General features: G+C 44.7%; 1 protein-coding gene across 3 annotated transcripts in view; it reads right to left on the bottom strand.

Moving 5' to 3' along the window:
* FLRT2 (fibronectin leucine rich transmembrane protein 2) overlaps window positions 1-13,537 on the bottom strand; it is a 98,278-nt gene extending 84,741 nt beyond the window's left edge. The window contains exon 1 of one of the 3 annotated variants that reach the window (XM_032405710.1): window positions 11,986-13,537. The gene's annotated coding sequence lies outside the window, so the exon portion shown is untranslated. Of the gene's footprint in view, window positions 1-8,519; window positions 9,328-11,081; window positions 11,855-11,985 lie in introns of those variants that run through there. The other 2 variants (XM_032405713.1, XM_032405711.1) reach the window with 2 other exon arrangements.
* Window positions 13,538-17,453: the final 3,916 nt, after the last annotated feature.

Below are 17,453 nucleotides of genomic sequence, written 5' to 3'. Positions count from 1 at the left end.
ATGACTCTGCCAAGAGTCATGTGTGAGATGAATTGCGTGAAGCAAGAATTTAAAATTCATTCTGATAAAAATCTCGGTACATTGGCAAAGACATAATAACCACAGTTCGGTGCGCCCACTGTCATAGTCTAGACACAGGACTTGTTGCAAGCTATAACGATTGGCCATCCATGGAAGGGTGCATAGAGGTGGGGGGGGGTGCGTGGAGAAGCACTCCTCAACTGTCAAAGCCTGTGCTTTCAATGAACAATAGCAATAACAAGCACAACAAACTACAAGTTAGACCAGGACCCGGTTGACACCACTTTCTGATTCCCCAAACTGAGATTTGTCCTCTTTTCTGTTCTCCCTCCTTTCCCCAGCCCCTATCACACCAGCAGCCTGCTGCATACCACTAGCTCGGAGCTCCTTCTGCCGCCGTGTGAAGTGCTTAATTCCCTTGCTGTCCTTTTCATGCTCTGTTTCACGCATAAATATTGGAATTTTATTTTGCAGAAGAGGCTGTATCTTGTTAGTGGATAGGTTCAAGGGGTCCAAAGCCTTTTGGGGGATTCCAGAGAAATGCCAAAGATATTTGTTGAAGGGGAGAGTAACCTAATGGAATCATTATCATTTTGGAGAGAGAAGGATCTGTAGTCAGCATTTATTAAGCCTCCACTGTGTGCTAGATAGGCGGACATTTTACATAATTATCTCAACCCTCCAAAGAACAGCTCTATGAGTATAGAATGCTTTTTCCCATTTTGGACTAGACACAGAGATTAAAAGACATTTAAAAATTTGCCCAAGTTTATCAAATTAGCAAGTGACACAGCCAGCATGAGAACCCGAGACTATCCCTCTCCAAACATAAAGCTTTCTTCATTAATACTATGTATTCCTGGCACAATTAGGATTGACTGTCCTCAGTCATGTACAAACCAAATGCAATTAGGTTTTGTGCCTCCCTCTCTCCTCCCCAGCCTAGGCAGCCTCAAGTGGAGGGATCCTGCATTACCACTTGCCTCTCCAATCTTACTCTGTGCCTGGCATACAGCAAGTGCTAAAAATCACTCCTGGATGAATGGAAAAGCTTTCTTTATCATCTGATGTATACCCTCTGCCTCTAAAAGAATTATATCTCCTTCATGAGTACCAAGCCATTCACACAAAAATAACTTCCCTCATTGCATTCTGCACTTTTCTTTATTTAGAGTTTCCTTAGGACCTATTTGGAAAAGAAAATGTCCAATTAAAAATAACTTGGCTATTTCATTCTTCTATTCTGTTAGGAACATATGGGCTACATTAGCACCACCAAACTGAAGAATATAAAAAGCACCCCCTCCCCATGGTATCTAAGTTTTAGATTTGTTTGTGCCTTTTTAACTCCCCACACATATACCTCCAGACTCTTCTGGTTTTAGTAGCAGAACTCTTCAGAGTAGTGGCAAACATGTTTCTTCTTCAAATATTATTATTGTATCATTCAGCACTGCCAGAACAAAAAGCAGTCAGATTAATTTTGCCAAACTACAAAAGTAATTTGTCATGTAAGAACAGAATTATATGGCCAGGTACTTTACAATGCACTGCTGAAGTTCTCATCAACTTGGGGTGGGGGGGGGCAAGTGTCAGAACTTTGGCAACTAGTAAGTCAGAAACGGAAAAGAACACTATTAAATACACACTGTCATACACCCAAATAATGGATAAAAACATTCCTTCTGATCAAGAATCACAACCTAATCATACATTTTATAAATATACTTCACATATGCATGTGTTTTCTGCAAGCTTCATTTAAGCAACGATCAAATGATTAAAAATTTACCTTTACAAAGGCCTACATGTATACAAATCAAGAAAGTAAAATAAACATGCTCGCTCTTGGAACATTTAAAATTGAAACTGTCTCAGATTGGACAATTATAAAAATGCAACTGAACAAAGTATGGAAAAATAAGTTGTCAAAAAAACTGTCCCACAAGGGTTTTGTGATACTAACAATATCAAAATAAGGCCAAGCTTTGGAGAGTATGTCAGTATCATAATAAATCAAGTCTTTCCATTCACTGAGAATGAGTTCAGGTTTGCCCTACCAAAGAGGCAGTCTTTTGCATTCAGCCTGCCTCATGTTGCAAAACCAAAATTTTAAACATCATCATATATTCTATTAATGGTTTGTGCTTTTGCGAAAGTAACTTGGATGACTCAAGTATAAATCCAGCCAAAAGGAGAAACAACCTTACTGCAGGAATGTGGATGGTTTCTTCCCAAAAGAGCCCCGTGGAATCCATTTGTGATAAATTCAGTTTCCAACATCAAGCCAGCGTGTCAGGGATGGAAAGTTTGGCCCTTGCACAAATCTCACCCTAATTACCCTTGATCCTTGAAAAGAATACTTTCATCAAAACAGAACAAACTTACAAAAGAAGACAAGGCCCCGTTAGATGAATAGAAGAAATGACGTAGAGGGCCACCAGACACTTGACTGCTTGGGTGATGTCCCATTACTTTCACAAAAGCCAAAGCTCCTGGAGGGCAGAGCACTCTGTCTTAGTATAAGACTCAGAACTATCCTGGTACATGGCAGTCCTGTGGGGATAAATGTTATCAATTTGAATAATGCGTCTTTATAGGAATATAACACTGTATGACTATCAAGGTATTTTCCCACACATTAATCTTATCTGACCCTACAACAACTCTGTTGAACTCTACAGAAAGGAAATTAAGTCTCCAGGAGATTAAGTAATTTGTCCAAGGTCATAAATGTACAAAGGAGTGTGCTGACATGAGAATGCAGGTTTTCTTTATATAAACACATATTTTCTTTCCTCCAAAACAACCTCCCTACTGCTCACTCCCTACCACAGTTAAGGTCCCAAATCACAAGGCCTACATCATAAAATTATACTCATCCATAACAGGAAAACTTGTATCTACTCTAATGGTGGAGAGACAATGAAATACTTTTTTTTTTTTAAACTACATATTTATGTGATTGAAATAATGGTTATTATTTTAATAAGAAATCCAACTGATCATTTCAGATAGGTTGGTAAAGGAAGAAACTTAAAAACTGTATCTGGAGAATTCAAACATCTGTGTGATTAAATGTAACGTTCATCATTTTGGGCAAAGCCCAATGGTCTCAGGGAGAACTCTGTGCATTCATGGGTAGCCTTCAAATTGTTGGGCTCCAGCTACCCAAGGAGAGGCCAGGCTAATAGGTCTTTCTCACACCAACTCACAAAGGCAGTTGTGAGCCATAAAATCCTGCATGTGATAATTGGGAAAGGTAAGAGAGGAGGGGGTAAAGGCTAGGTATGAATCCATTTCATCCCTTAGGGCATACAGAGAATTTCCCAGCACCTCTATGGCAAATGCTTATCTAGTCTATTCCCATAGACTTCATCTCCTCTTTATCTATGAGGGATATTAGGATTCCCTGCATTATTTCCTTCTTCAAAATATTTCAGCCCGAGTTTGGAGCCAAGTGGGAGAGGAAACTATCACAGAGGCTATTTTGACACTGGATTTCATGAAAAGTGACGCCCATAGGCAGCTGGGGATAAGTGACACCAGCACATGGACCTATTTCGGGACTGATATGAGTCTAATGTTTTCCATTCAGCTCATGACCTCTGTTGACTTCAAGGGACACTATATTTGTGAACAGACTTTGGGAGCCGCTGTTCTTTTACTCCCTGTTAAAGGGGGTTTCAATATTCCAAGGACCTAATAACTACCTATGAGCTTTGAGACATAATGGTTTTTAGTGGGTTTAAATCCAAAAGACCTCAGGTTCTTAAAAGGTTCAGATGGAAGATTCCTTTATCTGTGTCTTGAAAGCTCTAACAAAAAGAACTGAAATGATCACACATGACCTGTGAACTGAGGGGGAAAGAGGACCTTTTGCCACGTTTCCTGCACATTTCCTTAAAAGCAACCTGGGAAGAAAGTGAGAAAAACTGCTCAGTTCTAATGAGCACCTAATGGGTAGGAACACCCAGAGATTTATTTTGTGAATGCTTCAAAAAATGGCTGAGGTCTTTAACCACTAAACTGCCAGAAAACGTGTGGCCTTATTAAGCATCAGCAGAATAACTGACCAGTGTTTGAGAATCATGAATGTGGCCTTTTTGAATTCCCAAAGTATACACGGATATTTTCTTTGACTTTCCCTTATTTCAGATCCATAAAAACGATACTGCTTTGTTCAGGAGACTCGGGACACATGGTGCTGCATGCTTCTGCAGAAACACATCCCACATTAAATTAAGTTAGAGGTGGTATTTGAAAAATAAATAAATAACGGAGCTCCAATTCACTGCAAATGGTACAGGAGGCCCGTAAGTGGGAAGCCTACAAGAGAAGGACTTCTTTTAGAAAGATGTTTTACAGGACTTTTTCTGCATCATTAACTCTTCTGGAATCCTGAATATAACATGATGAATTTCTCTAAAAAAAGTAGCTACTGTTTAATTTTGAATCACTTCAAAGAGCCTCAGTAGAAGGAATCAAAGAAAACCAAAAAGACCAGTAGATGTGAAATTTGCCAAGAAAAAAAAAACAAAAAACATGAAGGTTCTAACAGATTTTGACCATGTACTGAAAATACCACTGATTATTTTGCTAATACAAGTGTTTTACTGTTCCATGCGGCTGAAATAAGTCTCTGTATTCATCGGAACACAGGATATTTTTATTACAATATTTGTGTCATAGCTCTTTAAAAGGAAACATATTTAAAACCTTGAAAAGAATCTCTGTCTTAAAAGGGTTCTTGATGTGTAGGTGAGTGTGTGTGTTTTACGATAAACAGATACTTAATTGGAGTTCACATTGCTTAAAAGAGTAAAAACTTACTGGTTGTCTTAGTCCTATCTTCAACATATAGTTCCAGGAAAAATACATAATTTTTAAAAAGCAAAGCAATTTGGAAGGTGGGGAAAGGAAAGAAAGTTGGCTGGGATATTATAATGGTTGTTTGATAATAATAAAAATCATCATCATCATCATCATCATCATCATCATTGGTCTTTAAAAATGTCTTTTACATAAAACCTGCCCAAGGGAAAAGAAAGAAAACCTCCTAAAAATTCCACATCCCTGAACACCACTACATCAAAAACCATCTGGAAAATGTCAGATAATGGTAACCGCCCACCTAAGAAATTCAGTAAACTTTGTCTTCAATCACCATTTAGAATAATCAACTCAAATTGAAATTTCAATTTGAAAACCCTGAGAAGACAAAGCTGGGATTAGGAATCAGATTTTAAAAGTCTCCTTAAAAGACCATCTGTTTATAGACACCCTTCTCACATCCCACCTTGTCCCTGATCTGTACCATAAGTTCACAGCAGAAGCAAAGCTGAATTTAAAGACATATACACATGGCTACTATGAAGTCTAGTTATCACATGTAGTTCTGAGCTTGTCTCAAGTTTCCCTTGTTATGTAAGCACTTAGGGACAATAAAACTTCACTTACGTTCAGCAGCATTGTGAGTCTCAAAACATTAGTCTACCTGACTGTACAATCGTTTTACTGGCAGTGGATAGCCCTGGTATTTTATTTATATTGATCATATTGTCAATGCTATATGGAATAACCATTTAGTAGCCTATTAGCCTGTAACGTTTTATTACTGTTGTTAAATATCATTACCCATACTAAACTCTGTATTAGAAAAATCGGGTTGGAAAATCTAAATATTCAGAAAGAACTACAGAGCTGTTGGTTCCCACCCCCCATAATCTGCAGACTGATGAGAAGAAAAAAAAAAAAAACAATGAGTATCCACTTCTCACAGATAGAGGTCACTAATGGACTGAATTTGAATCACTGTAGCAGAAACCACAAAGTTATTAAAGTAATCTAGTGAAAAATGAACTTGAATTGAAATTAAAGTAAAAATACCAAAAGATGATTCTTCAGAAAGGTCTGACCTGAATAGAAATAAAATTGCATCACCTTGCTCTTTTTTTTTTTTTTGAATCTTCTAAACAATGAACAAAACTGAAAGCCCCCCTACCCTTTGCTGTTTTTTAACTTCAGACACTGCTGATCACAGAAGCAGCAATTCTTCCTTGTAGGGTATAAGACTGAAGAGTCAAACTAGATCAGATGTTCACACTGAGTCTCTACAGAATAAGGCTTCTGGACATACATACTTGAGGCTTTCCTGAAACCACAGCTTCAAACTGGGAAGATATAAGGTTGCTTCAGGGAGATATGTCTAAATCCTAAATCAAACTCTCCAGCAGGCCAGAATATAAATGTAACTAACGGGCATCAGAGGAGGTTCAAATTAGATCCAGCCGGTCATAGTCAAACTCGGATAAGATCACATCATCTGAAACCTAGCATACAGGGGAAAAACCATGACTGCCTAGGGGACCTCAAGGCAGCCCAGCATGGTGTCATTTGTGAATCTACTTTCTTCTGTTAAAAGCATCCCCTGGAATTTCTAAAACTGCAGTGAAACTACTGAAGTGTTAAGACATGGGCATTTTTTTTTTAAAACCAGCATTCTTTCCATGCTAGGTTTGTAATACGTTCTGCTACACGGCTAGCCCACTTCTTACAATCTCTTGTACCTACGGGCAGAGACATGGAATAATGCTTGAAATTTCATCTTCCAACCTCCTCCACTCAGATATTTGCAACTCAACATAACAGTATAGTACTGCACCTCCACTGCTGATTATTAAAAATTCTTAAATGGTTTAACCCTATCCTGTTTGGGGCTTTTGAGGAGGAGAGGAAGAAAAGTTGTATTTGGAGGAACAATAACATCATGGGGAAATAAGCAACTTTTCATGGCATGTGTATTAACCAAAGATGTATTCTCTTCTAATATGGTGGCCTGTCAATCTTATGTACCTGGTGCATATTGCTTAGTAATTAAAAAAGAAAAAGTCCAGTTCTGTTAAACACTTTAGATACTGGCCTAACATTTTACATTCGCACTGCAACAACCAAATATATCCCTGGACGAATGCCAACCTGCATTCTATTACCTCAAAATGTTTGGGGATCCTTTCACTGTAGACTTAGGAAGGTCATATCACTTAAACCCACAAACAATATGGATTCCTATATGGAAGCTAGCCTACATTTTAGCTTTTGGCTAGGAGAAGTTAGACATAATAAATTTAGCAATAAGCCTCTGAGCAAGGGGACATGCCCCAAAGCTCCCTGAAACCCTGTGTGATTTAAGAGCCTCCCAGCTGAGTGGTAAGCAATAGCTCCCATTTAGATGGGGCTTTGCACAGCAAATGCAGCATGTGAAGAAATCTAATCAGCACCTTGCGCTCTGCACTAGCATTTACACGGATTTGTGCTTTGCACTTGATTAGCTTACTGCAAGCTTTACAAGAGATTCCCTCCACTAAAATTAATCAAAAGCTCTTGGAGACTGCTTTCCATTTACAAGAGAAGTCAAGATGAGCTTCCAGGTGAATAAATAATGATCATAATAATGATGACAGCAGCAGCAAATATTGAGCTGCTTTGAGACTCAGCTGGGGGAAAGGGGACTGTGGAGAGTTGGGGCTGGAATCTTTCTGTAGCTCTCTGAAGGAAAAGCAGGAGCTATTTTCTTAGTTAACCTAAGTAAGGCTGCTGTTTGGGAAACGTGACCATATTCTCTCTCTGCTGCCCCTGGCCCCAAGTGCACACACGGGACCACTTGCTCCCCCCACACCATGGTGTGTCAGGCCACTGAGAACAACCAGACTCTCTGCAAGGCCACTAACCACCCCCCACCCCAACACACACACACACACACACACACACACACACACACATCACGGTAAATTCATGTTGCCAATGGCTAACACGTTTCATCTCATACTGCAATAAAAATGTGACTTCTAAAGTTTTTATTTTATGACGCCAGAAGGTGAATGGAAGGAGGGAGGAAGGGAAGACTCCGGGGATGTCAAAGGGGGAAAAGGTAATTTTTTCCCTTTACTTGATTCTCTCTCTCTCTCTCTTTCTCTCTCTCTCTTTCACACACACACACACACACACACACACACACACACAGATTTGCTTTCCTGCACCAGCTAAATGAGGTGGGCGAATGGGAGTGGGCTCCTATCATTTTTAAAAGATGCTAAATAGGGCTGAGAGAGTGAGAGGGTGAAGGTGAGGAGGTGAGGGTGGGAGTGAGTGAAATCCATGCATCATTCTCCCGGATTGAAGAATACTAGAAGCCCCTGGATCCACATTCTCAATTTCCAACGAGCTACAAAATGACGCCCCAGCTAGGGCCGAGGGTTCTCATCCCTCCCCAGTGGAGGCTCAGCTCCCTGCACAGCTGCCCACCTAGGGCAGAGCAGCGCCGCGGGCCCCTCTAACCTGACTGTAGATCTCCCCGCGCTAGGTGCCCATCCCCGACATCTTGAACTTCGCCTCGTTCTTACTTTCGCTCAGATCTGGCGAGCGTCAGGAAAGGCACTGGGAAGGAGCAGGAGCTCAGCGGCGGGGCGTGGAAGGAGAGGGCTGGGGGTGAGCGTTACCTGCGAAGGTTCTCGAGGTCTCCTTCCAGCCCCGGTGGTAATCTCGCTCAGCGCCGCGTCCTCCCCCAGATCCAAACTTTTGCTGGGTCCTCCGAGTGGCGGCGGCGGCGACGGTGGCGGCTGCCGAAACCCAGCCTTCTCGCCCGCAGCGTCGGGGCGCGGGGGTGCGGAGGCCGGAGCCTCAGAGCGGCGCGCGCCTCCCCGCAACGGGCCGGAGCCCCGGCGCCCCTCTCGCCTAGCTCGCTCTCGCCTTTCTCCTCTACGGAGCCGCGGCATCGTCTTCCCCCGTCCTCCGCCACCTCCGCCTCCAGGGCTCGGGCATGCCACTTTCTCTCGGCTCCGGGCGCCGCGGCCCCCGCCTCCTTTCCTCCTCTGCCTCCCCCTCTCCGCCTAGACCAAGCCACGAGTCCCGAAAGAAGCAGGGCGAGCGGGGAAGGCAGCGGAAAGAGGCCCCGCAGCGCCTGGGCTCCTCAGAGGCGGAGGACCTCGGGGGGCGGCCGGAGACCCGGGCGGGCGCGCCGCGGGCGCCTGGAAGCCCACCGCACGGAGCCCGGAGCAGGGCGCTGCGCGGGGCTGCGCGGGGGCGGGCGCGGGGCTCGCTCCAAGTGCTGCGCCGGCCCGGCGTGGGTCCCGAGGCTGCTCCGACCTCACTGCTGCCTCGATCGGATGCGGCCGGGCTAATGTAGACGCCGCGGCCCCCACCCCCACCCCTCCTGACACCCCCGGGAGATGTTTACAGTAATGAATTCGCGGGATCGCCTGCGTCGCTCCCGCGCTCCTCCTCTCCCTCGGTCCCTCGCGCTCTGGCGCGCTCCCCTCCTCGAGCCCTCTTTCTCTGCCCCCCTCCTTTACTCCCTCCCTTTCAGAGTCCCTCCCACATTTCTGGTTTAAAGAATGCTTGGGAGGCGCGGCTGCAACCCTTGCTTTCCAAGAGGCAAAGTCGGACTCGGTTTTTAACCCTCTCCTCCCCGAAGAGAGTTGCAGACGCCTGGACCAACACCATGGATGCCACCCTGACCGAGCAAGCCTTCTCCTCTCTCTAGCCAGCACCATCCCACCCCCAACTCTTAGGGATAATGCCACCGTCTCAGCGCTGAAAGTCGATTTCCTCCCTGCCCGCTTGGGCTGTACTTCCAAGCCACAGGATCTATTACTTAGACACTGAGAAATGATCGAAACGTGAAATTAGAGGGTAAAAATATCGCAAGTCTCTCAACCAAGATGGCGTTATTTCAAATGAAGGCAACCCTGATGATTTGCGACCCCCACCCCCACGCCATCACCAGTTAACTCCCTGATCCCGGGGCTTATTAAATAACTTTAATTGGAAAAATAATCCGAAGTTTAACATGATTATTTTGAACACCTATTTTCTGCCTTCACTCTAGCTGCTGGGAAAAAAAGGTTGTTCACTTTCCCCATAGATTGCAACGGATAACTAAATTCAGCCTCAAAGATTCAGGAAACAAACTTGACAGCAAAAGGAGCCTGATTTGTATACGGGCAATGTTTCCACTTCGCAATCTCTTTGAAAAGGTTAAAGAGTAATGTAAGAAAACCAGGTGCACGTCTGTTTCTTGGAAAACATATTTTAAAAGGTTCTGGTTTTCTCCTCTTTCATTGTCGCTCCTCCTGCCTCTAGTAAGTTGCTGTCATGTTTTAACAAGTCTGTGGAGAGGCTGAATGTGAACAGAAGAGGGAGAGCGAGCTCGAGCCAAGGCTCCAGGCTGCGCCGAGACGCCCGTCGGTGGGGCCACGCGAGAAGCAAACGGCGAGCTTGAAACTAGCTCAGGACCAACTCCCTAGGGATCCGCGGGGCTGTCTCGGACCAAAGGTTGCGCGGGGGCGGTGGCCTCGACTGGCTCAGGAGGATTTCCCCGTCCTCAGTTCAAAGTCTGAGTCACTTGGCACCACTTTCCCAATTGTTTTTATTTCCTTCGCATCCTAGTTGTGTCTACCGCCTTCACTTATTTAAGTGCCTTCGCCGTGTTAAGAGGACTTGGAGAAACGCCCCATTTGCCTCCCAAGCACAAGCCACGCATGGATCCACCCAGACGCACGGCCGAGACGCACGCTGGCACACGCTCTCACACACGCTCACACACGCACACACGACCTGGGTTTGTGCCCACGGGTCGCTGCTCCTGTTGCATTATGCAAAGTGGTCAGGAAAATACTTTGATTTACATCGACATAACCTCTCTTCTCCTCAAACTCAGTGTGTGACTGACAAGTATCCAGAGGAGGAGGGCGCACGCCGGGGGGGAGTTAATTGGACTAGGACAGACAGTGAGTGCCATCTTGCTGGGAGGTTCCAGGAGCAAAGCGCCAGCGTCGACAGCCACGGTGGCCTCCACCTCCACCAGCAGCTGTCGCTGGCCGGAGCCCCACGCGATCCCGGAGTTTCCCGGGCATCACTGAGAGTCCAGTCGGCCCCAGTCACCCTCTTCCCAGATACTTAATTTCCCTGGTTAATGACCCGACCTCAACTGGCAACCTTGATCTTGGGCCTGATTAAAAATGAAAAGTGACCGCGCCCGCGCTGAAGGCGCGGAGACGAACCCGGGACTGGTCCGCGCGGCGGAGGGATCTTTCCAGGCGACTCCAAGCCCGCGCGGGGACACGGTGGCAGCTGGCGAGGCTCTGCTCCCTCCCTCCTCGCCGCCGCCTGGCCCCGGCACTTAGATCTGGTGGGGGGCCCGGAGCTTTCCGCCCCCTCTCTGCGTCCCACGCACGCGGCTGAGACAACGCAACTCCAGTTCAGCCTGGTGTGCTGCCTGCGCCTTCATCGCCCCCGCTGGCGCGCGGGGAAGACGCGCGGGTTCGAGCTCAGTGCCGGGCCGCTGAAGACCAGCAAAGCTGGAGAAAGACTTGGTTTGGGGGAAAAAGTAACCCTCTCCCCAACTCGAAGGAAAATGCACTGGCATCCTCGGCATCTTCTTAGCCACGAATCAATCCCGGATTGCGGGCAGGAGGCGGGCTGGTGGCTTTAGATGAAACCGCTTGATAACATCGGTGACATTATCAGCAGATGGAGTGGACGCGGGGGTGGAGGAGTAGGGGGTGTTACTCCTAGAAGTTATCCTATTCATTCTGGGAAGTGAGAGGCTGGATTACAGCAAGCTTAATGGCTCTAGAACCCCAATTTGGGATTGATCCTCCCATCAGACTGGCAAATGTGTGTTTTGACCCAAAGCTCAGTTACCAAACTCTTTCGAGGAGGCGAATTCTACCTGCAAATAGACCTCCCTAAAGTCGGGGGGAAGAGTTAAGCAGCCTATGCTCTCTCTGGAGGCAAGAAAAAGCCAAAACATCCCATCCCATTGACCACCCTACGCTGGTTCAAAATAATTAATAATAATAATAATAATAATAATAATAATAATAATAATATATCTCCCCCCAACCGCGTAGCAGCAGCCCTGGCTGTTATGGGAAACTCCACCTGGCACCTCTGTCCCTTTACCTGGCGGCCGCCGTGTCTCCTCGCAGTGCGCTCATCCGAATCCGACCGGGTCGGGGAGGTGGAAAGGGAAGAAGCTGGCGCGGCAGCAGCGGGGATCCCGGGGCATGGTATTGTTTTAGGGGTCACCGCCAAGGTCCCTCCTGCCCATCGTTGAGAACCGCCAACCTGATCCCGGGGCTGGGTGGACACAGCGGCAGGCGCAGTGCTGCCGCCTCGCAGCTGCTAGACACCCGGAACCGAGGGCCAAAGACGCACCCCGGGCGGAAGCAGCGCAGCGCCTTGGCACGGAGATTGTGGCCACTGATGTTATCTCGGAGCGCTCGTTCCTCTGCGGTGACAATGGAAGATGCGAAACTCGCAAGGGACAGCGACAGGTTTCGAACGTACAACTAACTACCAGGTACCCAGCCTGAGACTGTATGCTGTTTTCCCCCTCCCCCTTCTCTCCCTCCTACTGGGGAGGGAACTAATTTAACCCTGTGTGCGCCCTACACTCCCTGGAGAAGCTAGAATTGACTCGGAAACCGCAAGCGGCGGCTCCCGGGGCGAGAGCTTTGTTCACGTGCGTTTCCAGTGGGTGTGTTGCTGTCTGGGGGCATTCGCGTGGCAAGACGCCAGTGGCAGGCTTCCAGCGCCAGACTCCGGCATGGGAAGGAGCCCCAGCGTTTCATCCGGACCAGACCCAGCCCTCGGAATCTATTTTTTGCCTCCAGTTACCAGATTTATTGAAGTTGCCAGCAAAGTTGGGTTTTATTCCTTTATTTCTTCCTCTTTCCCGCCTCCCGTATTATTTCCTTTCCTAGCGGTGCTTTGAAGATGTGGAACTCTCCGCTCATTCTAATTCTAGCTTATAACTGTTTTGCGTGTGCGAGACGAATGGTGGAGGGTACCCATCCACCCACGCAAAATTTAAATGAAACCGCAGGGAAAGCTGTCTCCCACCCACTCACCCAGTGTAGGCAATGGCGAATGACCACATATTCAAATAAGACCAAGACGCCAGAAGATGGGGAAGGGGCTGGTTTGAGGGAGCTGTGAATAGGGAGATGGAAGGGAGAGAGAACGTGCCTTAGAATGGAATAAACAGGGGAAGCACAGACAAGAATGATGATGCAGAAAATATATCTGAGTCCCAATACTGAAAACAGCAGGTCAGCTTTAGTGCCTAAATTTTGATCGGCAATATTTCCCCAGCTCCTTTGGAAGCAGAATGAATGAACGAGTGAATGAATGAATGAATGAATGAATTTGGGGGTTTGTTTTGTTTTAATGAGAGAGAGAAAGTGAATAAGTGAGGCTCAGCCTTGGCCGCACAGATGCTTTGCGTTTTGTAAACAGCTTTGTCTAAGTGCTCCTGACTCCCAAGAAGTAAACTGGAGTTGGAGGCGAGTCACCTCCTAGACGTGAAATGGAAGCTTAGACAAGAGAAACTGACAGCTCAAGGCCTCTGCTGTCACCGGCACACCCCAGTGAGCCAGAACGTCGCCCACAGCGCAAACTCAGACAATCTTCTACAGATTCCCCTTTTCTCCATCTCCGTTCTGGACTAAAGAAAGAAAGAGTCTTTAAAAATCATTTAGAGGGTAGCACGTGGATCTTGCGAAAACTGAGTTATTTTTAAAAGGAAAAAAAAAAAATGTGTTTCTCCACAGGATAGATGTTCTAAGTTCTCTCTGCAACATACCCAAGCCAATGGGAATCTGTAATAGCCATTTCAAACGCCTCCGGAGCCGGGCTTTGCGCACGGAGGTAATGGGAACACTTTCCAGCCGGCCTGGTGCAGAATTTCCTTGTAAATCCTTCTAGTTTGCCAAGGTGGCAGCAAAGCATAGGGAGAGCTCTTCAGCCAGCCGAATCAACACGGAAGACCACATTTTAGGACAAATACTAATCTACCTCCTTTTAAATACTCATCTTCTTGTGTTTAAGTGTACATAAATATCCACATGAGGTTCTTTCTTTGAAACCTTGATCTGAGGTAACAGTATAATTATTTCATCTTTAAGAATACGTTTCTGTTTAAAAGAAAATGGAACTCCGTGCAGGTTTTACTTTCTGATTTATGCTGCCAGAAAATGAGTAAGATTAAAAAAGTGAGACAAGGTGGCTGCAGATGTACAAAATTTGTATTTTAGATTATAGCTTTTTATAAATTATAAACAAACACTATCATCTGTCTGTGCTCCCTACTAAAGACTATTGATGGGATGACTGTAATCAGGACAAGGAAAATTAAGTACAGAAAGGCATCACATCAAATGTATGAACAGAATAACTGTAACAAGTTTCTTAACCACATGACCCATAAGTCAGCTTTAGAAATGTGTGGTGGTGGAACCACAGGAAGCGAAAGAGTAGTAAATGTGGTTCAGGGGCTCCAGAGGGTAATAATTTTGCAGACTCACAAAACTGGGATAATTAGGTTACTTTATTTTTATTAAGAAACCATCGCTAATACAAAAGGGTAGAAGAGTAGAGAAACAAAAAGCAAATCTGTGAGCCTCAAAAAATGGAAAGTCATGGGGAACCTGGGTGGTTCAGTCAGTTAAGTGTCTGACTTTAATTTTGGCTCAGGTCATGATCTCAGAGTCCTGAGAACTAGCCCCTTGTGGGGCTCCATGCTCAGCAGGGAGTCTGCTTGAAGATTTTCTGTCCCTATCCCTCTGCCCCTTCCCCCACCTGTGCACTCTCTCTGGGGTGCACTCTCCCTTAAATAAATAAATAAATAAATAAATAAATAAATAAATAAACAAACAAACAAACAAATAAAACCTTAAAAAAATAACAGAAAGTTAGCTCATTCGTTATTCTTTGGACTTCATTCCTCGATGGTGTTTTCACATCAGCGTTGAAACTTGACTGCCATCTCAAACCTTTCGTGCCCCTCTCCATGTTTTTTGCACACTCCCCCAACTATACAATCCACATGTACATTTTCCTGTGTTTCTACCTTGTGGAAGGGTGCCTGGGTGGCTCAGTTGGTTAAGCGTCTGCCTTTGGCTCAGGTTGTGATCCCCAGGGTCCTGGGATCAAGTCCCCACATTGGACTTGACTCCTTGCAGGGAGCCTTCTCCCTCTCCCTCTGTCTCTCATGAATAAATAAATAAAATCTTAAAACATAATAATAACACTTTGCAGAAGTAAAGATAACACAGGATTTGGATTTGTAAGATCATGGTTTAAGCCCAAGCTCCTGAAAATTTTGATCCTGGGTAAGATTGGCTCTGAGCCACTGTTTACTCATTAATAAAATGGGCATAAAAATACCTGTTCTACCAGCCTCATAATATTGTCACATCATGAGTCAGTGCATAGGAAAGTGCTTTAGAAGTTTCAGTTGTTATTCAGTTATTGCTAACAATATTATCATTACATCACAGAGTCCCAGCCTTCAAAACATTGGAAAGTTACATCAACCTGAACAGCTTCCCCTAATGTTATCATCTTACATTACCTTGGAACATTTATCAAAACAAGAAACCAACACTGCTCTGTTGCTATTAACTAAACTCCAGGCTTTGCTGGTATATCATCAGTTTTTCCACTAACATCCTGTTTCTGTTTCAGGATCCCATCAATTCTACCACATTGCCTTTAGTCATCATATCTCCTGTGCTTTGTGACAATTCCTCGGTCTTTCCTTGTTTTTAATGAATCTGGGAGTTCTCAAGAATAGTGGTCATGTATTTTGTCTTTCCATTCGGGTTTGTCTGATCTGACTCTAGTTCTGGGTTTGCGGGGAAAAAAATACAAGGGAGGTGGAGTGCTGTTCTCATCTCATCATAGCAGGTGGAGCATGATATCAGCATGATGTCACTGATGATAACATCATCACTCTCTAAGGTATTGTGTGCAAGGTTTCTCCACTACAAAGGTATCTATCCTTTTCCATACTCTGTTCTTTGGAAGTGAGCCCCTAAGTCCTGCTGACCCTCATGGATTTAAAATTTGTAAATGCACAAACTAAGCATTTAGTGCAACTGATAAACACCCCAAATATTGAATCCACCTAGGAATAATCTCCCAGGCACCTCTGTCCCTGTATTCTATATCCTTAGGAAAGTGTTCAACTATCTCCTCTTGGCTATATATTTTGAACCCATCTTCACTACTCCATGCTTTACAATCCCCAAACCCAGTCTCCAAATCCTGTTGGTTCTTTTCTGAAATGTATCCTACCTTCCTAGTTCTCATTGTCACATCTGGTTGGTTTAGAATTCCAACTTTCCTACAAAAAGTTGGCATCCATGACCTCTTATCCCTTTCTCCCTTTCATGGTTTTCTGAGAGTTTGGTGTTCATTTCATTCTCCCTCCAAGGGACAATAGCAATCAACTAGTTTGTCTCTGGATAGTCTAAGGGTCTCAAAGAATTTAGTTGGTCTTACCTTTCTTTTATTCTGGTAAATGCTTGAAGCATGAGTCTTAAGTTCATGAATAAGCTTCTGTAGCAATTAGAGAGAAAGCCAACCTTTCTTCTAAGATGAGAGCCACTGTAAGAAAATCCATGATTAACACACTGTGGGTAGGTGGCTTTTCATTTCTCACATGAGTATAAAACACTCTTTATGCACTTTTTGTGAGCGTGGTATGATTCATGTGAATCTGTGACATTGAAATGCATACTCTGCCGGATTTGAAACACCATGATACAGTTTGTGGTTCATCCATTTATCCAACAAACATTTGTAGAAAACACAAAACATGTAGCAGAACTTTGATAAATAGACTTAATCCCTGTTCTATAAAAACTCTCACTGTAGTAGTGATACACTTTAAATAATTACATACTCATTAGGTAAGTAAAACAATTTGGTATATGCAAAGCATGTTAGTGCCCTGAAACAGATTCTCTGAGGAGGGAAGTCCTCATCCAAGTGATGAGGAGGCTTTCTTGATAATGTACTGATTTTATAGGGGACTTGTGACATTATTTTTACATCCAGCCTTCTGCATACAGCAACCCCAGGAACCAACCGGAGTCCCCTGTCTCAGGGAAATCTCTTTGGGCCAAAAATTGGAAAATCAGTGTAGGAGTAATTGCTTGACTATCCATTTCCCCTAAGCCTTGGTTGCTTTGCCTCTCCATGCAGGTTACAAGATGATTATGCGTGAACAAAAACAGAAGGTCCACACTGACAGGAAACAAAAGCATGTTAAACCATGGAGATCTCCTCATACATAAACCTGCCATTTGTCAAGCACTTGCTCTCTGTTCCAAAGGGAAACTGGCAAAAACTTGAAGCAAACATTCTCCAACAGCACTGGGGAAGAGTAAATGAGGGAAATGCCCTTTTTCAAAAGAGTATATGGTTGATATAAAGATGGAAGTCATTTTAAGAAGAGATGAAAGATCTACCCAGAGACTGATTTGAACATAGGTGCTACAATTGTAGCAAATGTTATCGGGCCTTCTGTATCTGACTACAGCTCCGATGAAGAGGGAAGTGCCATTTTAATCTGAGAAAAC

This window comes from Phoca vitulina, unplaced genomic scaffold (assembly GCF_004348235.1).
Source record: "Phoca vitulina isolate PV1807 unplaced genomic scaffold, GSC_HSeal_1.0 scaffold7, whole genome shotgun sequence".
Lineage (NCBI taxonomy): Eukaryota > Metazoa > Chordata > Mammalia > Carnivora > Phocidae > Phoca > Phoca vitulina.
This window is presented reverse-complemented; position numbering and strand designations above follow the sequence as displayed.